Here is a 25597-nt window from a genome sequence, read left to right on the forward strand (position 1 = left end):
AATTTTAAAATGTTTTATCCACACTTGTTAGAAACTTGACCTTACATGAAGAGATTAATATAGAAGTGCTTAAAGAAAATAAATCTGAAAACAGACAAGTTAATTTTTATTGCATGAGTGCATATTGACCTATTTCTGATGTGTTTGAGTATATGAATCATTCTAAAATATAATAGTACTTTGATAGTTGAATAGGTTATTTAGTAATGTTTTGTCTCTCTCTCTCTGAGGTCGTATATATTCAAAGATTTCCCTGGATTGCATATATCTGTGCACCAAATTTTATAAAATGTAGCAATGATAATAATTTTTCCAAGATTTTTCTATATTACTTATATTTTCCCTACTGAAATAATAAAAGACCAAAGCTTTCAAATAAAATCATTTCTCCATTTAAAACAAGATAATAATATTACACTTGTAATAAGTCATAAGTTGGAGAAAAAATTTTACGCCAGGTCTTCTCTTTTTTAAGCATGGTGGACTGATCTCAATCTGTGTTCTTTTGACTATAATTTATATGTTTCTGATTAGCATCAGGAATGTAGGAGGCAGTTCAGTTCAGTTCAGTAGTTCAGTCGTGTCTGACTCTTTGAGACCCCATGAATCGTAGCACACCAGGCTTCCCTGTCCATCACCAACTCCCGGAGTTCACTCAAACTCATGTCCATCGAGTCACTGATGCCATCCAGCCATCTCATCCTCTGTTGTCCCCTTCTCCTCCTGCAACCAATCCCTCCCAGCATCAGAGTCTTTTCCAATGAGTCAACTCTTGGCATGAGGTGGCCAAAGTACTGGAGTTTCAGCTTTAGCATCATTCCTTCCAAAGAAATCCCAGGGCTGATCTCCTTCAGAATGGACTAGTCAGATCTCCTTGCAGTCTAAGGGACTCTCAAGAGTCTTCTCCAAGACAACAGTTCAAAAGCATCAATTCTTTAGCTCTCAGCTTTTTTCACAGTCCAACTCTCACATCCATACATGACTACTGGAAAAACCATAAAGGACTAGACAAAGTAATGTGTAGTTTAATAAGGAATTATGCCCATTGAGGTTATGTATTTTTCAGAGCTGTTTTTTTTGAAGAGAAATCCATTCTTTTCCTGGAGTTACTTCTAGGTTCACTGCCACTGTGTTGAAAATACACCCTACATTTGTAGCACAGTTATTAAATTTTCATCTCTAATTCCCCATGTTTGTAATATAGGTCAAGGAACCATCACGTGTGAGGTCACAGAATATTATGATAAAACAGCCCCAAATATTTCTTGGTCATAAATCTCATCATTGATTTTGAATTATATTTCTAACCAAACACAGAGCACACATTGATTCATTTGTGAGGTTTCTTTAGATTCATTATCTGACAGGAAGCTGTGCCACACAGTAGAGGCATGTTTGAAGCCCCTCCCTCTCTCCTACAATATATTATTTTAAAATTTCTTTTTTTAAAATTTTTATTGTTACTTTATTTTACTTTACAATACTGTATTGGTTTTGCCATACATTGACATGAATCCACCATGTGTGTACATGAATTCCCAATCATGAACCCCCCTCCCACCTCCTACCCCATATCATCTCTCTGGATCATCCCCGTGCACCAGCCCCAAGCATCCTGTATCCTGTATCAAATATATTTTAAAATTTCAAACTTGTTTTGCTATTCCTGGCATCTAAATGATTTGGAGGAACTGCTTATTTATATACAGAATCGCTACTTAATAATTTTATAAAATTATGTGCTGTGCCTCTGCCAGTAAGATGAAGGATTGGTTTCCTACAGAATGTTCTTCTCCTCTCGATCATGTTATCATAGTTTCATTGCTGCATATTTTCACTTCCATCTTGCTATTTGAAAGAAAATGAAATGACTTTAATAAATAGTGAAAATAAGACTACCTAATTTTTCATCTTTTCAATCAGTATAGCAGTTCAAAATCATAATATACTGTGTGGTTATTATGAGAGAGAGAGAACTCTGCCATTGCTACTTTCATTTGACCTCATGGTTCTCCAGTGTTCCTACTTACTTCTTGTAAGACATTTGACCTTCATAATATTAGAAGCAACTCACTTGCCCTAAGAATACACCAGAAGTATCCCAAAGCCCCAGATTCTTTCTAAAGAAGGTATCAGTTATACCCATAACTACTCTATCCACTGTCTAATTATTATAATCATTTATAAATACCAAATCTCTCAACTCAGATATTTAACAATATCCCTATAATAAACATCCAAGCCAATCTAGAATATAAAAGTACTTTAATAGTTGAGTAGGATATTTAGAAATATTTCATCTGTCTTGCATGAGATTATGTATGTTCAGTGATCATCCTGGATTGTATTTATCTGTTTATGCAGTAAATTGTATAAAATGTAGCCATAACAATACTTTTCCTAAGATAGTTTTAAAGCATCTATATTGCTCACTGTATATTTATTTATTATAGATACATAGGCCCAAGATTTATCATGATGCACTCACTTTATTTTACTTTGCTTGTATGATTTATCTCAAGAGTGTGTGAATTCTTAACAGGTATTTTACATTTCTGTGAGCATCATCCATGCTTTCACATAGGAAATTTTGTAAAGTTTTGAATAAAGGTGAATTTATTAAAAATAAGCAAATCACAAAAATTGTAAATAAGTCCAACTTGCAAGTAATGCTATAAAGGAATATTAATTTATCTCTTTGGAAATACTTTTAAAACTGAGAGCTATTGTTTATCCATTTTAAAGATGATATAAGGATATGCAATTAATATGTCAATGAAACCATTAGAAACTCTTGCTTTTCTTCTCATTATTTCATTTAAGTTTGGTAAAGTCAAAATTTTTTGCTTTTTGTTTTTCATGAAAACACTGAATTGTGTCCTTCACTTTCCTTGTTCCTCTTTAGTCCCTGTTACTCTTTGGTACTTGGAAGTGATCATGTTTATTTCCTGCCATTTGTCTCACCTTCTGTCACTGTTAATTTAAAAACAATATATTTGATCTGAGAAAATTAAAATTCTCACCAGTAATTTGTTAATGTCACAGATCCTTTGTTTTCCTCTTATAATTCACATATGCCAGTGTTCAATTTTATTTTTCATGGTTAATTATATCTCAGTAATCCTCAAGATCCAATTGAATCATATATATTATATATTATGAAACTGGAATACTGAGGGGGGCGGTCCTAAGATGGTGGAGGAATAGGACGGGGAGACCACTTTCTCCCTCACAAATTCATCAAAAGAACATTTCAACACTGAGCAGACTCCACAAAACAACTTCTGAATGCTGGCAGAGGACATCAGACACTCAGAAAAGTAGATCATTGTCTTCAAAAACAGGTAGGAAAAAATATAAAAGATGAAGAAAGAGACAAAGGAGGTGGGGAGGGAGCTCTGTCCCAGAAAGGGAATCTTAAGAAGAGAGGTTTCCAAACACCAGGAAACACTCTCCCTGCCAAGTGTGTGGCGAGCCTTGGAAGCACAGAGGGCAACATAACAGGAAGGAAAAATAAATAATTAATTAAAACCAACAGATTACAAGCCCAACAGTAACTCCCCCAGTGGAAAAGTAGCACAGAGGCCTGCAACCACCACTAACAAGTGGGGGCAGGGCAGGGAGGCACGGGAGGCATGGGCTGCAGTGCTTTTTAAGAATCAGGCAGGAACGCCCCATGCATAACCAGAATGAACTAACTTGGGCTAGCAAACCAGACTGTGGGATAGCTACCACATGAAAAGCTTGAACATAAGACTCTGCCAGGACCGCACACAGAACAAAGGATGGAACGGAAACAGCCGGCTGCAGACCATCCCCCGCCGGGGACAGGCAGCCAGAGCCATAAGGGCTGGAAGGGGGCAATCGCAGCCCCGGAGAGACTTTACCTACCAAACTGCAAGCAGTCTTCTTTGCTAAGACTTCTGGGGGTGCTGGACAGTCACCATCTGCCTCACAAGGGGCACCAGTGGTACACTCAGAAAACTGAGCAGCAGAGATGGGAAAGGCGATAAGTCGCAGCGACCACGCTCGCCAAACACCTGAGCTACTCGGACCTGGGAAGGGAACAGAACGCAGTCCCAACCGAATCTGTGCCTCTGAGGGCTACCTGAGGGCCGAACCTGAGTGGCTTAGACCGGGGAGGTGCATACAGCCTAGGGTCGGCCTCAGACGGTTCCCTGTGGAGCCACATAGAGCCTGAGTGGTTTGTGCACCGCGAGCAGGGGCAGGCCCAGCGGGGCTGAGACACTGTGTGCACAACACAGTGTTATTTGTTTGCAGCATCCCTCCCTCCCCACAGCGTGACTGAACTAGTGAGCCTAAAACAAAAAAAGTGTCTACCACCACCCGCCTTGTGTCAGGGCGGAAATCAGACACTGAAGAGACCAGCAAACAGAAGAAGCTAAACAGAGGGAACGACCGTGGAAGTGACCCCACACTGCCCACAACACCAGAGAAACAGCCAGATATATCTTTACTATTTTTACAATCATTCTTTTTTTGTTGATGTTGTTGTGTGGTTGTTTTTTCTTCTTCTTTTTTTTTTTCTAACTTTTTAAAATTGTTAAGTCCTCTATTTATCCTTTAATTTTTATTTCTATAACCTACTATTACTTTTTAAAAAAATCCTATTTTTTTAAAGCAAACGCCCTATATAGTCCATGTGTGGTTGTTGTTGTTGTTTTTTAATAATTCTTGTGGCTTTTTTTTTCCTTCTTCTTCTTTTCTTTAATATTGTATTTTTGATAATCCAACCTCTACTCTAGATTTTTAATCTTTGGTTTTTGGTTTTTGTTGTCAATTTTGTACATTTAAAAACCCAAACTTCACTACCCAATTTTACCTGAGAGCGAGATTACTGGCTTGACCACTCTCTCCTCCTTTGGACTCTCCTTTTTCTCCACCAGGTGGCCTCTGTCTCTTCCCTCCCCCTTCTCTTCTCTACCCAACTCTGGGAATCTCTGTGTGTTCCAGATGGTGGAGAACACTTAAGGAACTGGTTACTGGTGGGATCTGTCTCTCTCCTTTTCATTTCCCTCTTTTATCCTCCTGGCCACCTCTGTCTACTTCCCCCCTCTCCCCTTCTCCTCTTCCCTGTATAACTCCGTGAATACCTCTGAGCGGTCCAGACTGTGGAGCGCACATAAGGAAGTGATTACTGGCTAGCTTGCTCTCTCCTCTTCTGATCCCACCTCATTTCATTCCAGTCACCTCTAACTACCCCCTCCCTCCTCTCTACTCCGTGTAACTTAGTGAATTTCTCTGGGTGTCCCTCAATGTGGAGAAACTTTTCATCTTTAACAAGATGTTTTATCACCAGTGCTGTAGATGGAGAAGTCTTGAGGCTACTGTAAAAATAAAACTGAAAACCAGAAGCAGGAGGCTTAAGTCCAAATTCTGAGACCATCAGAGAACTCCTGAATCCAGGGAACATTATTCAATAGGAGCTCATCAAACGCCTCCATACCTACACTGAAATCAAGCACCACCCAAGGGCCAACAAGTTCCAGAGCAAGACATACTATGCAAATTTTCCAGCAACACAGGAACACACCCTTGAGCTTCAATATACAGGCAGCTCAAAGTTACTCCAAACCATTGATGTCTCATAACCCATTACTGGTCACTCCATTGCACTCCAGAGAGAAGAAATCCAGCTCGACACACCAGAACTCCAACACAAGCCTCCCTAACCAAGAAAACTTGACAAGCCACTGATACAACCCCACCCACAGTGAGGAAGCTCCATAATAAAAAGAACTCCACAAATTCCCAGAATATAGAAAGCCCACCCCAAAGGCAGCAATATAACCAAGATGAAGAGACAGAGGAATACTCAGCAGATAAAGGAACAGGAGAAATGCCCACCAAACCAAACAAAGGAGGAAGAGATAGGGAATCTACCTGAGAAAGAATTCCGAATATTGATAGTGAAAATGATCCAAAATCTTGAAATCAAAATGGAATCACAGATAAATAGCCTGGAGACAAGGATTGAGAAGATGCAAGAAAGGTTTAACAAGGACCTAGAAGAAATAAAAAAGAGTCAATATATAATGAATAATGCAATAAATGAGATCAGAAACACTCTGGAGGCAACAAATAGTAGAATAACGGAGGCAGAAGATAGGATTAGTGAAATAGAAGATAGAATGGTAGAAATAAATGAATCAGAGAGGAAAAGAGAAAAACGAATTAAAAGAAATGAGGACAATCTCAGAAACCTCCAGGACGATATGAAACGCTCCAACGTTCAAATTATAGGAGTCCCAGAAGAAGAAGACAAAAAGAAAGATCATGAGAAAATCCTTGAGGAGATAATAGTTGAAAACTTCCTTAAAATGGGGAAGGAAATAATCACCCAAGTCCAAGAAACACAGAGAGTTCCAAACAGGATAAACCCAAGGAGAAACACCCCAAGACACATATTAATCAAATTATCAAAGATCAAACACAAAGAACAAATATTAAAAGCAGGAAGGGAAAAACAACAAATAACACACAAGGGGATTCCTATAAGGATAACAGCTGATCTTTCCATAGAAACTCTTCAGGCCAGGAAGAAATGGCAAGACATACTTAAAGTGATGAAAGAAAATAACCTACAGCCCAGATTACTGTACCCAGCAAGGATCTCATTCAAATATGAAAGAGAAATCAAAAGCTTTCCAGACAAGCAAAAGCTGAGATAATTCAGCACCACCAAACCAGCACTCCAACAAATGCTAAAGGATATTCTCTAGACAGGAAACAGAAAAAGGGTGTATAAACCCGAACCCAAAACAATAAAGTAAATGGCAACGGGATCATACTTATCAATAATTACCTTAAACGTAAATGGGTTGAATGCCCCAACCAAAAGACAAAGACTGGCTGAATGGATACAAAAACAAGACCCCTCTATATGCTGCTTACAAGAGACCGTCCTCAAAACACGGGACACATACAGACTGAAAGTGAAAGGCTGGAAAAAGATATTCCATGCAAATAGAGACCAAAAGAAAGCAGGAGTGGCAATACTCATATCCGATAAAATAGACTCAAAAACAAAGGCTGTGTGAAAAGAGACAAAGAAGGCCACTACATAATGATCAAAGGATCAATCCAAGAAGATATAACAATTATAAATATATATGCACCCAACATAGGAGCACCCCAATATGTAAGACAAATGCTTACAAGTATGAAAGGGGAAATTAACAATAACACAGTAATAGTGGGAGACTTTAATACCCCACTCACATCTATGGACAGATCAACTAAACAAAAAATTAACAAAGAAATGCAAACTTTAAGTGATACATTAGACCAGTTAGACCTAATTGATATCTATAGGACATTTCACCCCAAAACAATGAATTTCACCTTTTTCTCAAGTGCTCATGGAACCTTCTCCAGGACAGATCACATCCTTGGCCATAAATATAACCTTGATAAATTAACAAAAATTGAAATCATTCCAAGCATCTTTTCTGACCATAATGTGTTAAGATTAGATCTCAATTACAGGAGAAAAACTAATAAAAATTCCAACATATGGAGGCTGAACAACACGCTTCTGAATAACCAACAAATCACAGAAGAAATCAAAAAAGAAATCAAAATATGCATAGAAACAAATGAAAATGAAAACACAACAACCCAAAATGTGTGGGACACTATAAAGGAAGTGCTAAGAGGAAAGTTCTTAGCAATACAGGCATACCTCAAGAAACAAGAAAAAAGTCAAATAAATAACCTAACTCTACACCTAAAGCAACTAGAAAAGGAAGAATTGGAGAACCCCAGAGTTAGTAGAAGGAAAGAAATCTTAAAAATTAGGGCAGAAATAAATGCAAAAGAAACAAAAGAAACCAGAGCAAAAATCAACAAAGCCAAAAGCTGGTTCTTTGTAAGGATAAATAAAATTAACAAACCATTGAAAGTAGAAAAAGAAATTAAGGAAACAATTCCATTCACCATTGCAACGAAAAGAATAAAATACTTAGGAATATATCTACCTAAAGAAACAAAGACCTATATATAGAAAACTATAAAACACTGATGAAAGAAATCAAAGAGGACACTAATAGATGGAGAAATATACCATGTTCATGGATCGGAAGAATCAATATAATGAAAGTGAGTATAAAAAAACCTCGAATAGCCAAAGCAATTTTGAGAAAGAAGAACGGAACTGGAGGAATCAACCTGCCTGACTTCAGGCTCTACTACAAAGCCACAGTCATCAAGACAGTATGGTACTGGCACAAAGACAGACATATAGATCAATGGAACAAAATAGAAAGCCCAGAGATAAACCCACACACATATGGACACCTTATCTTCGACAAAGGAGGCAAGAATATACAATGGAGTAAAGACAATCTCTTTAACAAGTGGTGCTGGGAAAATTGGTCAACCACTTGTAAAAGAATGAAACTAGATCACTTTCTAACATCACACACAAAAATAAACTCAAAATGGATTAAAGATCTAAATGTAAGACCAGAAACTATAAAACTCCTAGAGGAGAACATAGGCAAAACACTCTCCAACATAAATCACAGGAGGATCTTCTATGATCCACCTCCCAGAATTCTGGAAATAAAAGCAAAAATAAACAAATGGGATCTAATTAAAATTAAAAGCTTCTGCACAACAAAGGAAACTATAAGCAAGGGGAAAAGACAGCCTTTGGAATGGGAGAAAATAATAGTAAATGAAGTAACTGACAAACAACTAATTCCTAAAATATACAAGCAACTCCTACAGCTCAATTCCAGAAAAATAAACGACCCAATCAAAAAATGGGCCAAAGAACTAAATAGACATTTCTCCAAAGAAGACATATGGATGGCTAACAAACACATGAAAAGATGCTCAACATCACTCATTATTAGAGAAATGCAAATCAAAACCACAATGAGGTACCATTTCATGCCAGTCAGAATGTCTGTGATCCAAAAGTCAGCAAGCAATAAATGCTGGAGAGGGTGTGGAAAAAAGGGAACCCTCTTGCATTGTTGGTGGGAATGCAAACTAGCACAGCCACATGGAGAACAATGTGGAGATTCCTTTAAAAATTGCAAATAGAACTGCCTTATGACCCAGCAATCCCACTGCTGGGCATACACACCAAGGAAACCAGAATTGAAAGAGACACATGTACCCCCATATTCTTCGCAGCACTATTTATAATAGCCAGGACATGGAAACAACCTAGATGTCCATCAGCAGAGGAATGGATAAGAAAGCTGTGGTACATATACACAATGGAGTATTACTGAGCCATTAAAAAGAATACATTTGAATCAGATCTAATGAGATGGATGAAACTGGAGCCGATTATACAGAGTGAAGTAAGCCAGAAAGAAAAACACCAAATACAGTATACTAACACATATATATGGAATTTAGAAAGGTGGTAATGATGACCCTGTATGCAAGACAGCAAAAGAGACACAGATGTGTAGAGTGGACTTTCGAACTCTGAGGGAGAGGGTGGGATGATTTGGGAGAATGGCATTGAAACATGTATAATATCATGTAAGAAACGAATTGCCAGTCTATGTTTGATGCAGGATACAGGATGCTTGGGGCTGGTGCAGGGGGATGATCCAGAGAGATGATATGGGGTGGGAGGTGGGAGGGGGGTACATGTTTGGGAACTCATGTACACCCGTGGTTGGAGAAGGCAGTGGCAACCCACTCCAGTACTCTTGCCTGGAAAATCCCATGGACAGAGGAGCCTGGTAGGCTTCAGTCCATGGGGTCATGAAGAGTCAGACACGACTGAACGAATTCACTTTTACTTTTCACTTTCATGCATTGGAGAAGGAAATGGCAGCCCACTGCAGTGTTCTTGCCTGGAGAATCCCAGGGACAGGGAAGCCTGGTAGGCTGTTGTCTATGGGGTCGCACAGAGTCGGACACGACTGAAGTGACTTAGCAGTAGCAGTTACACCCGTGGTGTATTGATGTATGGCAAAACCAATACAGTATTGTAAAGTAAAATAAAGTAAAAATTAAAATTAAAAATTAAAAAAAAAGAAACTGGAATACTCAATTATTAGAATATTAGTGTGTTATTAATTATTATAGTTAACTGTCTCACATAATCTGTTTTCTAGTCTCAGATGAATCTCCCTGCAAGAGGTCAGTATTTAAAAAACGAAGTCAATAGGTAGAGTCACAATAAGATGTGTTGCCTTTAGTCTAGAGTGGGCTCGTCTTGTAAAGCAATAAATAGACTGTTCTAGTTTGACTCTGTGTCAGGATCAATTTGATAATTCATAAATGATCTGTTAATAATTCTACATAGAAGTTGATATTCATCTTTATTATCAAATATATATGTATATTTAAGAAAATTCTAGGCAGGGACAATATTATTATTTATACTTTTTTTTTCTAATTTATCTTTTTAGGGCAGCAAGATAATTTAGGAAATATTTCTTGAACCATGCTGTTTATTAGATTCATCTAGTTTCTTTCTTTCATCAAAAAATACATATCCAGGCCCTTTCTTGCCTTAATATAATAACATCAACAACAAAAAACTTTTGCTGTTTTCCTTAGTTTCATATATATATAGGTATATGTTCACAGATACAAATATATATATATATATATATGATATTTTATATATTCACATGTGAAGAGCCAACTCACTGGAAAAGACCCTGATGCTGGGAAAGATTGAGGTCAGCAGGAGAAGGGGGTGACAGATGATGAGACAGTTGGATGACATCACCAACTCAATGGACTTGAGTTTGATCAAACTGTAGGAAATAGTGAAGGACAGGGAAGCATGCTGCAGTCCATGGGGCAAAGAGTTGGACAGGACTTAGCAACTGAATAACAATATGTATATGTGTGTGTATGTGTGTGTGTGTGTGTGTATATATATATATATATATATATATATAATATTTCAAATATTTATGCTCAATATAGTAAAATGTTAAGATAATAAAAATAAAATGATAGATTCAGTAACACATTTTTCCAAAGTATTATTTATCTGTTTATTTTTGATTAAGAAATAATGATGTGATTAAGCAATATTGATGTGATTAAAGCCTAGCTTATAGTCATAGCTTCCATGTTACATTCTAGTAATTAATTTACTTTTGTTAGTGACCCTTAACAGTTTCTTAAACTGTTAAATTAAACTTAAGCTTAAATTCTGGGCTGAGCACACCTATGTTATCATCTACCCTTCTCATCTCTTAAGTCAATTAATTCACTGATTTCTGTCAATTGGTTTTTCAACATAGTTGCTAAATATCATTTCCCAGTTCCATTTTTCATGTATTCATGCTGACTTGGGCTCTGATAATCACAGATAGTGTATCTCTGAACTCCTCATCTCTAATTTATCCCCATGATAATTTTCACGGTATTCCCACAGTGGCAAATCTTTCTAACATTTATATTCATGATGTTATTCAATCTTTAGATTCAAAAGCTTCAGTGGTCCCAAGCTATCTACTCATGATAGAGCATATTCCTTAATCTTTATAACCTTGGCTTGACTTAACTCTGCTTTTTTTGCAGTCTTAACCTCCTAGTCCAGCTATTTTAATCTATCTACTTACTACTTCCTAATTTTCTGTGTCAGGTATTTCTTCCACATCTCTGTTCATTTTTCTTTCTTTCATACTCCCAAATTTCCTAAATTTCCTATCCACTGTTTCCACAATTAATAGTTATTGTGTGGGCTTCATAATTGCCCAAATTAAAAGCTGTGATATCTGTCTTGAAAAGAATCATTTATGAAGAATTTACATTTCTTTACTATATTGTTCTTAAATTAAAGCTCTTAGCTTCCTTCAAAATAAGCTGGATAGAAATTTAATATCAAGTCTTATAAAGGTGGTTGAGAGGGTGCTCTAAGGTTCATTCTCCATAGTATTTCACAAAATGCTGAGCCTGTCCTATGTTCAAACAAACAAACCAGAAAAAGTGTGTGTGGGGTGGGGGGCAAGCCATTCTGCAGTCATTACTGACTGCACACGACTCTTAAGACCTTAATGCTGCTGTTGAGTGTCGTTCATAGGGAATGAAGATTACAGGCAGGCTGGATGCAACTTACTAGGCTAAGGACCCCTTACAGTCCAATATTTTACACCCCAATTTCTACCCATCATCACCTCCACAAATTCTGAATTTTGGTGTTCAACTCTTTGGCTTATTGTTGGGTATCCCCTCCTTCTGCTCTAGTCTGAAAGCTGCCTTCAACCAATAAGCTCTTTTAATTATAAGATTCAACCTACTATAAATATATTTTTGTTTCATTGCAGTTGTTATTAAAAGTCTGTGATCACAGTCATATAAAAAATGCAGTTCTGAAAAGAAATCTCATTAATCCCAGGGGGATAAAGCTGATTAGAGAGAGTGGAAATGTATAAACCACATACTGTATATACTTAACAAATGCACTGCTAAACTGCAAAATGATTTTAATGACCTGGATAACTGATGAGGTAGTTTCATGCCTTGAGTCATACATTCTGCAGTGTGAAATTAAGTGGGCCTTAGAATCACAACAGTTACTGGAGGTGATGGAATTCCAGCTGAGATCTTTAAAATCCTAACAGATGATGCTGTTAAAGAGCTTCACTCAATATGTCAGCAAATTTGGCAGGGGTGGGGAAGCAGTGGCTACAAGACTGGAAAAGGACAGTTTTCATTCCAATTCCGAAGAAGGCAATGCCAAATAATGTTCCAACTACTGCACAACTGCACTCATTTCACATACTAACAAAGTAATGCTCAAAATCCTTCAAGCTAGACTTCAGCAGTATGTGAACCAAGAACTTCCAGATGTACAAGCTGGATTTTAAAAACACAGAGGAATCAGTGATGGAATTGCCAACATTCATTGAATCATGGAGAAAGTAAGAGAATTCCAGAAAATATCTACTTCTGCTTCCTTGAGTATGCTAAAGTCTTTGCCAGTGTGGATCACAACAAACTGAAAATTCTTAAAAGAGATGGGAATACCAGACCACTTTACTTGTCTCTTGAGAAACCTGTATGCAGGTCAAGAACTAGACATGTAAAAAGGGACTGATTCAGAATTGGGAAAGGAGTACATCAAGGCTGTATATTGTCACCTTGCTTATTTAACTTATATGTGAGTACATCATCTGAAGTGCTGGGCTGGATGAAGCACAAGCTGGAATCAAGATAGCCAGGAGAAATTTCAAAGCCCTCACATATGTAGATGATAGTACTCTCGTGGCAAAAACTAAACAGGAACTGAACAGGAACTAAAGAGCCCCTTGATGAAGGTGAAAGGGGAGAGTGAAAAAGCTGGCTTAAAACTCAGCATTCATATAACTAACATCATAACATTTGGTCCGATCACTTCATAGCAAATAGAAAGGGAAAAAGTAGAAGCAGTGACAGATTTTATATTCTTAGCCTCCAAGATTACTGCAGATGGTGATTCCAGCCCCCAAATTAAAAGATGCTTGCTGCTTGGAAGAAAAGCTATGACAAACCTAGAAAAGCTATGACATAACTACACGAAGTATTAAAAAGCAGAGATATCACTTTGCCTACAAAGGTTCATATAGTCAAAGGAATGGTTTTTCCAGTAGTCATGTATGGATGTGAGAGTTGGACTATAAAGAAGACTGAGCACCGAAGAACTGATGCTTTAGAACTGTGGTGCTGGAGAAGACTCTTGAGAGTCCCTTGGACTCCAAGGATCAAACCAGTCAATCCCAAAGGAAATCAACCCTGAATATTCATTGAAAGGACTGAAGCTGAAGCTCCAATTCTTTGGCCATCTGATGAGAACAGCCAACTCATTGGAAGAGACCTTGACGGTGGGAAAGATTGAAGGCAAAGAAGGGGGTGGCAGAGGATGAGATGGTTAGATAGCATCACCAACTCAGTGGACATGAATTTGAGAAAACTGAGATATAGTCACACAGAGTTGGACACGACTGAAGTGACTTAGCAGCAGCTGAGATATAGTAGAGGCAAGAGGAGCCTGACCTGCTGCGGTCTTTGTATCCAAAGAGTTGGATACAACTTTGTGACTTAACAACAACATACCTTATGAAAAATACAAAAGGAGTTTTCTTTGATTTCTGAGCTATTATAGTATATCTAGCTTGTGATAATTATTACAAAATTCTCAAGTCGTGTAAATTTTTGCATCTTCTATCTAATTATTTTAGATACAGTTCTTCATAAAAGCCTATTATACATTAAAAAGTGATTGGCTAACTATGGTCATCTGGTTTTGAACATCACTTTGATTTGCTAACACAAAATAAAAATGTGTGTTACTGTAGTAGTTCACATGTGTCTACAACCGTGTGCCTTAAGGTAAATACAAATTATTTTAAAAACCTAGTAATAATAATGGGAATAAAATTTGCTTGCTTCAAGCAAAATAACCATGGCTCTCTCCTATTTGACTTCAAACTTAGACATATTAAAAAATATATACACAAATAAAGTATGTAAAACATATTTTTATAAATTTTGCATATTAATATACATATACTTTAAGAAGATTAGAAATTATAAAAGACAGAAGACAGAAATTACAAAATAGAGAAAAATTGTTCATGATTATTTTTACATTGGCTTCATGTGATGTTCATTTACTCAAGATGATGTTTTATTTCACATCCTAAGAATAGTAAATAAGATAATGATATATGCCACAAAATGATTTTTGCCAGTGAAACTTGATTTAAATTGGAGAGTACAAGAAACACAAGATTCAACATGAAAGCAAAAACAGAATTTATGACAAGCTCTTCTATATATAAGAATAAATTGGTCTGTGCCAACTGTACAGAATGTTTTTCATATAAATGATAACGGTGTGAATAAGTAATGGTTTTCTAGATAACTTATGCTTTGTACTGGGAATAGCTTGTATTTATAGTCATTATGTATCAAGAGAAATGAAACAGTACATGCAGTGTTGGTAAATGTGTACAATTTATTAGTTTGGTCATGAATTCAATTTGTTTGTCATATTGACTCAACACAGTGTGCTTGGTTTATGCAAAGACTATTAGTCTGGAAGAGAAGCAGGGTATATATGTTCTTTTGAATTTAAGTTCAGAATTAAAACCTTCTATGCTGATCTTTTTTTACCAACAATGAAATATACAACTTCTATTCTTATAGAAAGTTGCCCTCACCATGAAAAAATCAGAAAACCTAATGTAAAATAATCAAAATATATTTTGTGAAGACTAATATTAGGCTCATATATGTAACTATATGCTAATTGGTACTAATTAATAAAAATCACTTTTAAAATGCTGTGCTTTTTTTTTCCTCTTTATTTTCTTCTAGTATATGTAGCTTTATTTGCTAATACTTTAAAGTCATTTGAAAATGTAATTCCTTGTAAGAATGAGCCATATAAAGAGGTACCTCAAAAGAATTCAAATCCCATCCTTACTCAATTAAATGAACACTTTGAAGAGTTTTAAATCTTTTATAATGTGATCACACATGAAGCAGATCATAAGTCATTTAAATTACAACTGCAAACTTTATCTTTTAATTAATAGTCTAGAAATTAGTTTATAAAGAATATTTTATTTAAAAATAATCTCCTAAATTCTATCAATAAAGTGTGAGGGGATTGGAATATGAGGAACAATATATTCAGTATAATTAAAAATAAGCTTTTAGTTCAATTATGGATATTAATTGTAGATAACAAACTCCATCTGCATTTCAAATATTACCTGAAAATTTTGCTTCTGGTTTCGCTGAGTAGCTCCTATCAAAACAACCAAAAATCTGGGACTAGGGGACCTTGATGAAGGCACCAGAGAGTAATAAAATAAACAGAAAGTAGAAGAGAGTTACATATCCACCCCCAGGTGGCCCTGGTGGTAAAGAACCAGTCTGCCAATGCAGGAGACATAAGAAATTCAGGTTCATTCCTTGGGTCAGGGAAATCCCCTGTTAAAGGGCCTGGCAACCCATTCTAGTATTCTTACCTGGAGAATCTCATCAACAGAGAAGCCCCATAGGTGGGCTACAGTCCATTAAGTCACAAAGAATTGGACATGAAGTGACCACACACAGACACACACACACATACACATATGCTAAAGAGAGTTAACTTTTGACTGAAGAAAATAGCACCGAGTTTCTCTTTTCTATGGCTGTTATTCTGAGAGCAGGGACAAGTGGGCATTATTCGAGGCACTTAAAACTCTAATGGGCAGCCCACAGTCTTGCTGGATTGAAGAACCAGAGGAGAGAGTTTGGAGCAACTACAACTATAGGGAAAAATAAAACTGGGTGAAATCTCAGCTAGGGGTGTTTCCACAAAAGTGTAAAAGCCAGAGGATGAGAGTAACAAGTCCTGTGTGCAATCCCTACTCAAATGTCTAATTTCACCTTGACCCATGCACAAGTGAGACTAACATCAAACAGCCCAGGAAAAAGAACTCAATTGCAGTTGGAGCTGCCACGTATCAAAAAGATGTGTTTTGTAGTCTGAATTCACCCTGTTTAAAAAGTGAATATTATTGGGAAGACCATACTAGAATCTAGATTTTCTACAATATATTATTCACAGTGTCCAAGGTACCATACAGAGCTTCTCAACATACAGAGGGATAAAAAATAAGCAAAATATGGCCCATTCTCTAAAGAAAAGAATAATCAGTAAAGGCCAACCCTTCGATAACCAAGATGTTAGAATAAGTTGACAAGGATTTTCATGCAGCTACTATAATGGCGCTCAATATCAAAATTAAAATATGCTTTTAACAAGTGAAAATAGAGGACATCTCAACAGAGCAAGAAGAAACTATGCAAAGCAGAAATTGTAGAACTGAGAAATACCATATCTGAAATATCAGCTAAGTCAGAAAATGCATAAATCCCAGATCTATTACAGCACCCAAAGCTTATTGTTTCTTCTGATAACAGTAGAAGCACTTCATATGATCCCAATTGAAGTTTATTAATATGATAACAGTGGCAGTGTTAGCCACTCAGTCATGTCCGACTCTTTGTGACCTCACGGACTATAACCCTCCAGGCTCTTCTGTCCATGGAATTCCCCAGGCAAGAGTACTGAGTGGGTTGTCATCCCCTTCTCCAGGGGATCAATGTGATGAACTTATTCTAAAGTTGCTTTATGGAAAAAATTGCATAAAAAAGGAAAATAAATATGTACTCATGTCCCCTGCATCATTTAGGACAATGAAATTTACCAGTTCTCTGTTTAAGTTTATCTGGCAAATAGCTCAGGCAGTCTATTAAGTCATTTTTGCTTCAGTACAAAGAGAAATCTGAGTAGATTTCCTTGCCAAATATTTATCTCTTTTGGCATATGTAGGCAACCAATTAGCTGTGCTTCTGCTCCAGGCCATGGCTCTGCTCCTTGTGTTGTTTCATTTTAGGACTTAGCCTAAATAAATTTATTTATTTTTTATTTATTTTTTTTATTTTATTATTATTTTTTAAATTTTAAAATCTTTAATTCTTACATGTGCTCCCAAACATGAACCCCCCTCCCACCTCCCTCCCCATAACATCTCAGTGGGTCATCCCCATGCACCAACCCCAAGCATGCTGTATCCTGTGTCAGACATGGACTGGCGATTCAATTCTTACATGATAGTATACATGATAGAATGCCATTCTCCAAAATCATCCCACCCTCTCCCTCTCCCTCTGAGTCCAAAAGTCTGTTATACACAGCTGTGTCTTTTTTCCTGTCTTGCATACAGGGTCGTCATTGCCATGAAAAAAAAAAAATTAAAGTAAAATAAAACATGAGACTGCATGATTGAGGGAGGATATAGCAGATGGTTTTTGAACTGATAGAGAAGAGCAAGCAAAAACTAGTGACAACAGCAAAATGTATCAGAGAAATCCCAGGACTTGGAGTAAAAACCATGCCACCAAATACATGTATCCAAAGATCATAGTATCAGTACCAATATGAATATCCATGCACTTGGGTAAATAGAAAATTTATAGTTTGTTTTTTTTTTTTCTTCTAGGTCAGAATGTCCTATGTAATTGATGGTCCATTGAAATAGGTTGCTGATTTTCAAAACAGCTTAGATACAAGCTTCCAGTTTATTATGGTAATGAGACTGAGATTTTGTGAAACTGAAGGGTGTGCTGTGTTGTCATTTTTTTGTGCTAGACTAAATGATAGGATGTGTCACAAGACAGACATTCTAAAATTCAGCTAGGCAAACTGGCCCTATCTTTCAAATATCTCCAACAACCACCAAACAAAAGTTAGAGCTGTGATGAATAATATGCTACTTGCAAGGGTCACATAAACCTCTCAGATCAGAAGTTCATAAGTCTTGGCTTTGTCATAGGAGCAGGGTCCCTATTTTAAAACTTGCCCTGGATCACAAGCAAATGAAGGGTTTCTCTCCATGAAAGCAGAGAAGCAGTCAGTGTCATTCTAGGAAATTTTTTCTTCACACTTAATGTGTGTTACCCTAGGGATTTAAGTAAGCCCTTCTCACATATTTGACCAAAAAAGCTTTTCTCTTCACTGATCAACTTGAAAAAATATTGCTTACATCACTTGATTTATATATCCTGTATATTTCTTTAATTATTTTTACAATTCTTTCTATAAAACTAGTATAGAAGCTACTCAAGGGAATATATTCCTTCATGATTTCTGTATCTCTCTTAGCTCTAAACAATCATATGCTGTCCAAAACAGGATAATAATTTGATGCATTGGGTTGGCCAAAAAGGTCATTTGAGTCTTTCTGTAAGATGTTTCATATATATATAATGTGTATGTATTTATATGTATACATAAAATTAAATATTAGCCAAAAAGAATGGCATTTTACCATTTGCAGCAACATGGATGGACCAGAAGGTATTAAGTGAAATAAGTCAGAGAAAAAAAAAAAAAAAAAAACTTTTGATTTCACTTCTACATGGAGTCTAAAAAACAAACTGAACAAATAAAAACACAGAAACAAACTAATATTTACAGAGAACAATCTGGTGATCACCACAGGGAAGGGGATTGAACTGGCAGATGAAACTGGGAGAGAGATCAAAAGGTAGAAATGAAGGCCATAAACTGGATTAGATATTAGTCAACAATGAAGAGCTCAAAAAAGATATCATTTCTGAGAAAGATGAAAATTGGATAATATACAGTTAAGAGTTTTTATAATAAGTTAAAGATTGAAAGATGCAGAAAAGGAGATAGGCTGGCTTTATAGAGGATGCTATCATCTGCTACTTAAATGTCATCAACTTTTGTCCCTGTTTTATCAGTATGTTTTGTTTTATCAAGAATCTTAATTTATAACCCCCAAATTCTTTAATGTTTCTCCCATAAGTTAGCTTTGCTTTATACCCATCTCCTTGACACTGATTGGGCTTGTGACTGCTTTGAAAAATAGAGCTGTTTGGCAGAAGTTATACTTCTGACATGAAAGACCAGGTAGCTTCTGACCGGTTCTCTTAATGTCCTTGCTCTGGGGAAACACAGCCACTATTTTTAAAGTTTGATTGCTCTGAGATGAACACAGAAAAAGATGAGTACTGGCACTCTTGGCAACATCAGCAGATGAGTCGGGTTGGCTTCAGCTAAGCGTTCATGTTAGGGAGTTAATTTGAACATCAAGTCTAGACCAGCCTTCAGATGACTCCTGCTCCAGCCAACATCTCAGTGCACCAATAGGAGAGACCCCAAGTGACATTCACCCTGCTGGATGTTCTGACCCAGAAAATTGTGGTTTCTTTAGCTGTTATTTTACACCTCTACATTTTCGGGTTATTTTTTATGCAACAAAAAATACCTGGAACTTGCTACCATGCTTTGGATTTAACATTTGTTTCTGCTTTTTTATGTACCACCCAGATGTAACAATTTTCATGCAAGGAAACCAAGACAAAAAGAGATTAAGTTACTTATGCAAAGTCTTATAGCTAGTCTAGTACAGGAGCAAATGAGTAATGTACGTAAAGTACTTGTATTTGATACATAGTAGTTACAAAGTTAAAATTAGGCCATTACTATATCTGTTATTTTATTGATGATGATAATTATAAATAATTATGATTTAAATTGAGGCAATGACATTGGAAAAGAAGTTCTAATTGTACATCAGGCTGCAATTGAGACTACTTTGCTGAAAAACTTCAAAAAACCTGGCACCTCCCCTAAATTGTTGAAATAAACAGATAATGGTCCTATGCTATTTGAAATACTTTATAAGAAAATCTGGAAATGATCCCTCCCTTAACATGCTGAAATTAGCAGATGAGAGGCAGTCAGAGCATGTGTTTCACTTTGGGCTTTGCCTTTAACTTGGACGAGTCCCAGAGCTTTGTTGATTCTGGGTTTCTTCATCTATAAAATGAGAGAACTAGATCTCAAGATAATGTCATATCTCTTTCAGTTCAGTTCAGTCGCTCAGTCATGTCCAACTTGTTGTGACCCCATGAACCGCAGCACGCCAGGCCCCCTGTCCATCACCAACTCCCGGAGTTTACCCAAACTCATGTCCATCGAATTGGTGATGCCATTCATCCATCTCATCCTCTGTTGTTCCCTTCTCCTCCTGCCCCCAATCCCTCCCAGCATCAGGGTCTTTTCAAACTATTGGAGTTTCAGCTTTAGCAACAGTCCTTCCAATGAACACCCAGGACTGATCTCCTTTAGGATGGACTGGTTGGATCTCCCTGCAGTCCAAAGGACTCTCAAGAGTCTTCTCTAGAACCACATTTCAAAAGCATCAATTCTTCAGTGCTCAGCTTTCTTCACAGTCCAACTCTCATATCTCTTTAGCTTTTTTTTTATTTGCAAAACTGTTTTGATTGGAAATATTCCTGGAATATAAAGAACATTAAGCCACTTCTTGCTCATGGCTGGTGAATTTTCAGGAAATTTTAGGAGCTTTGAGAACTGAGGAAGTGTTGATCTGCCGTTGACAACGGGAAAGAAGTGAAGTGATGCAAAGACAATCCCTAAGAAACACTTTAGCTTCACTGCTTTCCAGTGTTCTGATACTTCTCAGAGCCCTCTGAGTATAAATCAAAATTTCTTGAGCCTGGGAGACCTTGTTAGTGAATTCTACAGATTAGGTTTTAATAAAACTATGTTACTACACAGGTCACAAACCCGCAGTCAGCTTTGTTTAGAAGACAGCACAGGAATATGCCATTTAACCCTCTTACTTGACTGAGGTAGGAAGAAAGATCCAAAGATAACTGGTTTACTACCAGGGACTCCAGTAGTAAAGCTCACAGAAATATCTAGAACCTAGAAATAGAACCTAGGGATCTTTATAACTTGAAGTTATATAATTCTGAAGCAGCGAATCATAAAGAGCTAGCTGGGAGAAAGGCCAAGAAAACTAAAACATTCTACCAGACATCCCAAATGAAAATAGAAAATAAGGTGGGGAAAAGGAGCGAGCTTGCTCTACAAACAAATCTTACTGACAAATGTCCTGTTCCATGCATATCCAAATGTATTTATGCCTCTATGACATGTTTTTATAGAATAGAGGAGTCAGTAACTTTTTTTCCCCTTAGGGGCCAGATAGTAAATATTTTCAGCTTTGTGGGTTATATGGTCTCTCTTGCAAATACTCAACTCTGCTTGTGTAGCTTGAAAGCTCCAATAACAATTCATAAGTGAATGAGCATGGCCTTGTTCCAATAAAGCTTTATTGACCAAAATAGGCAGCAGGACAGATTTGGCCCACAGGCAATATTTTGCCAATATAGATAGGTTTTCTAAGAATTACATATGGTAAACACCTGATATAACTCAATAACTCATTCTCATCTTATTATCATGTTGTGGAAGTACAGTTATAATTCGCATTTTATTGCAGCACTTAGCAATCTTACTTTTTTTCTTTTTTTTTTTTTTTAACAAATTGAAGGCTTGTGGCTATCATGCATTGAACTACTCTGTCAGAGCCATTTTTTCCCCACTGTATGTGCTTCAGTTCAGTTCAGTTCAGTTCAGTTGCTCAGTCATATCCAACTCTTTGTGACCCCATGAATCGCAGCACGCCAGGCCTCCCTGTCCATCACCAACTCCCGGAGTTCACTCAGACTCACGTCCATCGAGTCAGTGATGCCATCCAGCAATCTCATCCTCTGTTGTCCCCTTCTCCTCCTGCCCCCAATCCCTCCCAGCATCACAGTCTTTTCCAACTCTTTGAATGAGGTGGCCAAACTACTGGAGTTTCAGCTTTAGCATCAGTCCTTCCAAAGAAATCCCAAAGCTGACCTCCTTCAGAATGGATTGCTTGGATCTCCCTGCAGTCCAAGGGACTCTCAAGAATCTTCTCCAACACCACAGTTCAAAAGCATCAATTCTTTGGTGCTCAGCCTTCTTCACAGTCCAACTCTCACATCCATACATGACCACAGGAAAAACCACAGCCTTGACTAGACGGACCTTAGTCAGCAAAGTAATGTCTCTGCTTTTGAATATGCTCTCTAGGTTAGTCATAACTTTTCTTCCAAGGAGTAAGCGTCTTTTAATTTCATGGCTGAAATCACCATCTGCAGTGATTTTGAAGCCGAAAATAAAGTCTGACACTGTTTCCACTGTTTCCCCATCTATTTCCCATGAAGTGATGGGACCAGATGCCATGATCTTCGTTTTCTGAATGTTGAGCTTTAAGCCAACTTTTTCACTCTCCTCTTTCACTTTCATCAAGAGGCTTTTTAGTTCCTCTTCCCTTTCTGCCATAAGGGTGGTGTCATCTGCATATCTGAGGTTATTGATATTTCTCCCGGTAGTCTTGATTCCAGCTTGTGTTTCTTCCAGTCCAGCGTTTCTCATGATGTACTCTCCATGTAAGCTAAATAAGCAGGGTGACAATATACAGCCTTGACATGCTCCTTTTCCTATTTGGAACCAGTCTGTTGTTCCATGTCCAGTTCTAACTGTTGCTTCCTGACCTGCATACAGATTTCTCAAGAGGCAGGTCAGGTGGTCTGGTATTCCCATCTCTTTCAGAATTTTCCACAGTTTATTGTGATCCACACAGTCAAAGGCTTTGGCATAGTCAATAACATTTTGTTAATCCTCACAGTATTTCAAACTGTTTCATTTTATTATAATTTTATAGTGCTCAGTGACTTTTGATGTTACTATTGTAGCTTTTCTTTTGAGGGGGGGGGGACAAACTGCACCCATAAAAGATGAAAAAATCAATAAATGTTAATGAGGTTTAAGGAAAGAAAATGTCTCCATAATTTGATGTTGCAAGTTGAAGCAACAAGTGCTGATGTAGGAACTGCAGCATGTTTTCAAGAAGATCTTGCTAAGATCATTAATGAAGATGGCTACACTAACAACACATTTTCACTGTAGTGGATCAGCCATATATTGGAAGAAGATGCCATCTAGGACTTTCATAGCTAGAGAGGAGCAGTCAATACTTAATTTCAAAGAGCAGGCTGACTCTTTTGTTAGAGGCTAATGTAGCCAGTGTCTTTAAGTTGAAGTCAGGGCTCACTTACTATCCCTCAAATTTTATAGCCCTCAAGAATTATGCTAAATCTACTCTGTACTCTACAAATGGAACCACAAAGCCTACATACATGACAGCACTTCTTTTCGCACCACAGTTTACTGAATAGTTTTAAGCACATTTTTGAGACCTGATGCTCAGAAAAAAATATTCATTTTACAGTATTAGTGCTCATTGACTATGCACTTGGTCACCCAAGAGTTCTGATGGATACATATAAGAAGATTATTATATTCATGTCTTAACAAAATATCCATTTTGCAGCCTATGGATTAAGGAGTGATTTATATTTTCAAGTGTTATTATTTAAGAAACACATTTTGTAATGCTGTAGGTGCCATAGATAGTGATTCCTCTGATGGATCTGAACAGTCGAAGCACTTCTGAAAAGGATTCACCATTGCAAGATGTCATTAAGAACATTTGTTCAAATTCATGAGAATAGGTCAAAATATCAATATTAACTGTAGTTTAGGAGACATTGGTTCCTACCCCCGAACCCCAGATGTATTTATGGGGTCCAAGACTTCACTGGAGAAAGTAACTGCACATGTGGTACAAATAGCTAGAGAACTAAAAATAGAAGGAGAGTCTGATAATGTTGCTGAATTGCTCCAATCTCATGATAAAACTTTAACAGATTGTTAAAGTTGCATCTTTTTCTTTTTACACCTGTATTTGTTACAACTTTTAAAGCAGAGTGTGATTTGAGATCTATATTTCAATTCAGCAAACTTGCTCTGAGTTAGGATGAGCAAAGAAAGTGGTTCCTTGAGATGAAAACTACTGGTGAAGATGCTGTGAAAATTGATGAAACTACAAGAAAGGATTTAGAATATTATAAAAATGTGGTTGGTAAAGCAGTAGCAAAGTTTGAAAAGATTGACTCCAATTTTAAATTATATTGTTGTGTTGTTGCTCAGTCACTAAGTTGTGTCCAACTCTCTGCGATCCCAGCAGGGGTAGCATGCCAGGCTCCTCTGTCCTCCGCTATCTCCAGGAATTTGTTCAATGTTATATTGTGAGTAAAGGATTTCAGACATCACTGCATGCTACAGACAAAGTATTCATAAAAGGAAGAGTCAAATCATTGCAGAACACTTCGTTGTGGTCTATTTTAAGATATTATTGCAGCCATCCCAACCCTCAGCAACCACCACCATGGGCAATCAGCAGCCATCAACATTGAGGCAGTTCCCTCTACCAGCAAAAAGATTGACTTGCTTAAGTCTTAAGTATTGGTTAGCAATAAAGTATTTTTAAATTTCTTATTGGAGGATAATTGTCTTACAAAATTGTATTGGTTTCTACTGTATCATGAATCAGCTATAGAAATGCATGTATCCCATCCCTCTTCAGCCTCCCTTCTGGCTCCCCTGTCCCAGCCCTTTAAGTCAAGAAAGTACAAGGTATGTACATTGTTTCTTTAGACAAAATACTATGGTACCCTTAATATACTAGAGTATAGTATAAATATACCTTATATATGCACTGGGAAACCAGAATATTTGTGTTACTTTATTGGGATATTCACTTTCTTATTGTGTTCTAAACCTAGATCCACCATATCTTTGAGGTATGCCTGTTCAGTTCAGTCACTCAGTCATGTCTGACCCTTTGCGACCCCATAGACTACAGCACACCAAGCCTCCCTGTCCATCACCAACTCCCAGAGCTTGCTCAAACACTTGTCCGTCGAGTTGGTGATGCCATCCAACCATCTCATCCTCTGTCATCCCCTTCTCATCCTGCCTTCAATCTCTCCCAGCATCAGGGACATTTCCAATGAGTCAGTTCTTTGCATCAGGTGGCCAAAGTGGAGTTTCAGCTTCAGCATCAGTTCTTCCAATGAATATTCAGGACTGATTTCCTTTTGGATGGACTGGTTGGATATTATTGCAGTCCAAGGGACTCTCAAAAGTCTTCTCCAACACCACAGTTCAAAAACATCAGTTTTTCAGTGCCCAGCTTTCTTTATAGTCCACACTCACATTCATACCTGACTACTGGAAAAACCATAGCTTTGACTAGATGGACCTTTGTCAGCAAAGTATTGTCTCTGCTTTAGCTTTTCTTCCAAGGAGCAAGCAGCT

Source organism: Capricornis sumatraensis, chromosome 6 (assembly GCF_032405125.1).
Source record: "Capricornis sumatraensis isolate serow.1 chromosome 6, serow.2, whole genome shotgun sequence".
NCBI classification, from domain to species: domain Eukaryota; kingdom Metazoa; phylum Chordata; class Mammalia; order Artiodactyla; family Bovidae; genus Capricornis; species Capricornis sumatraensis.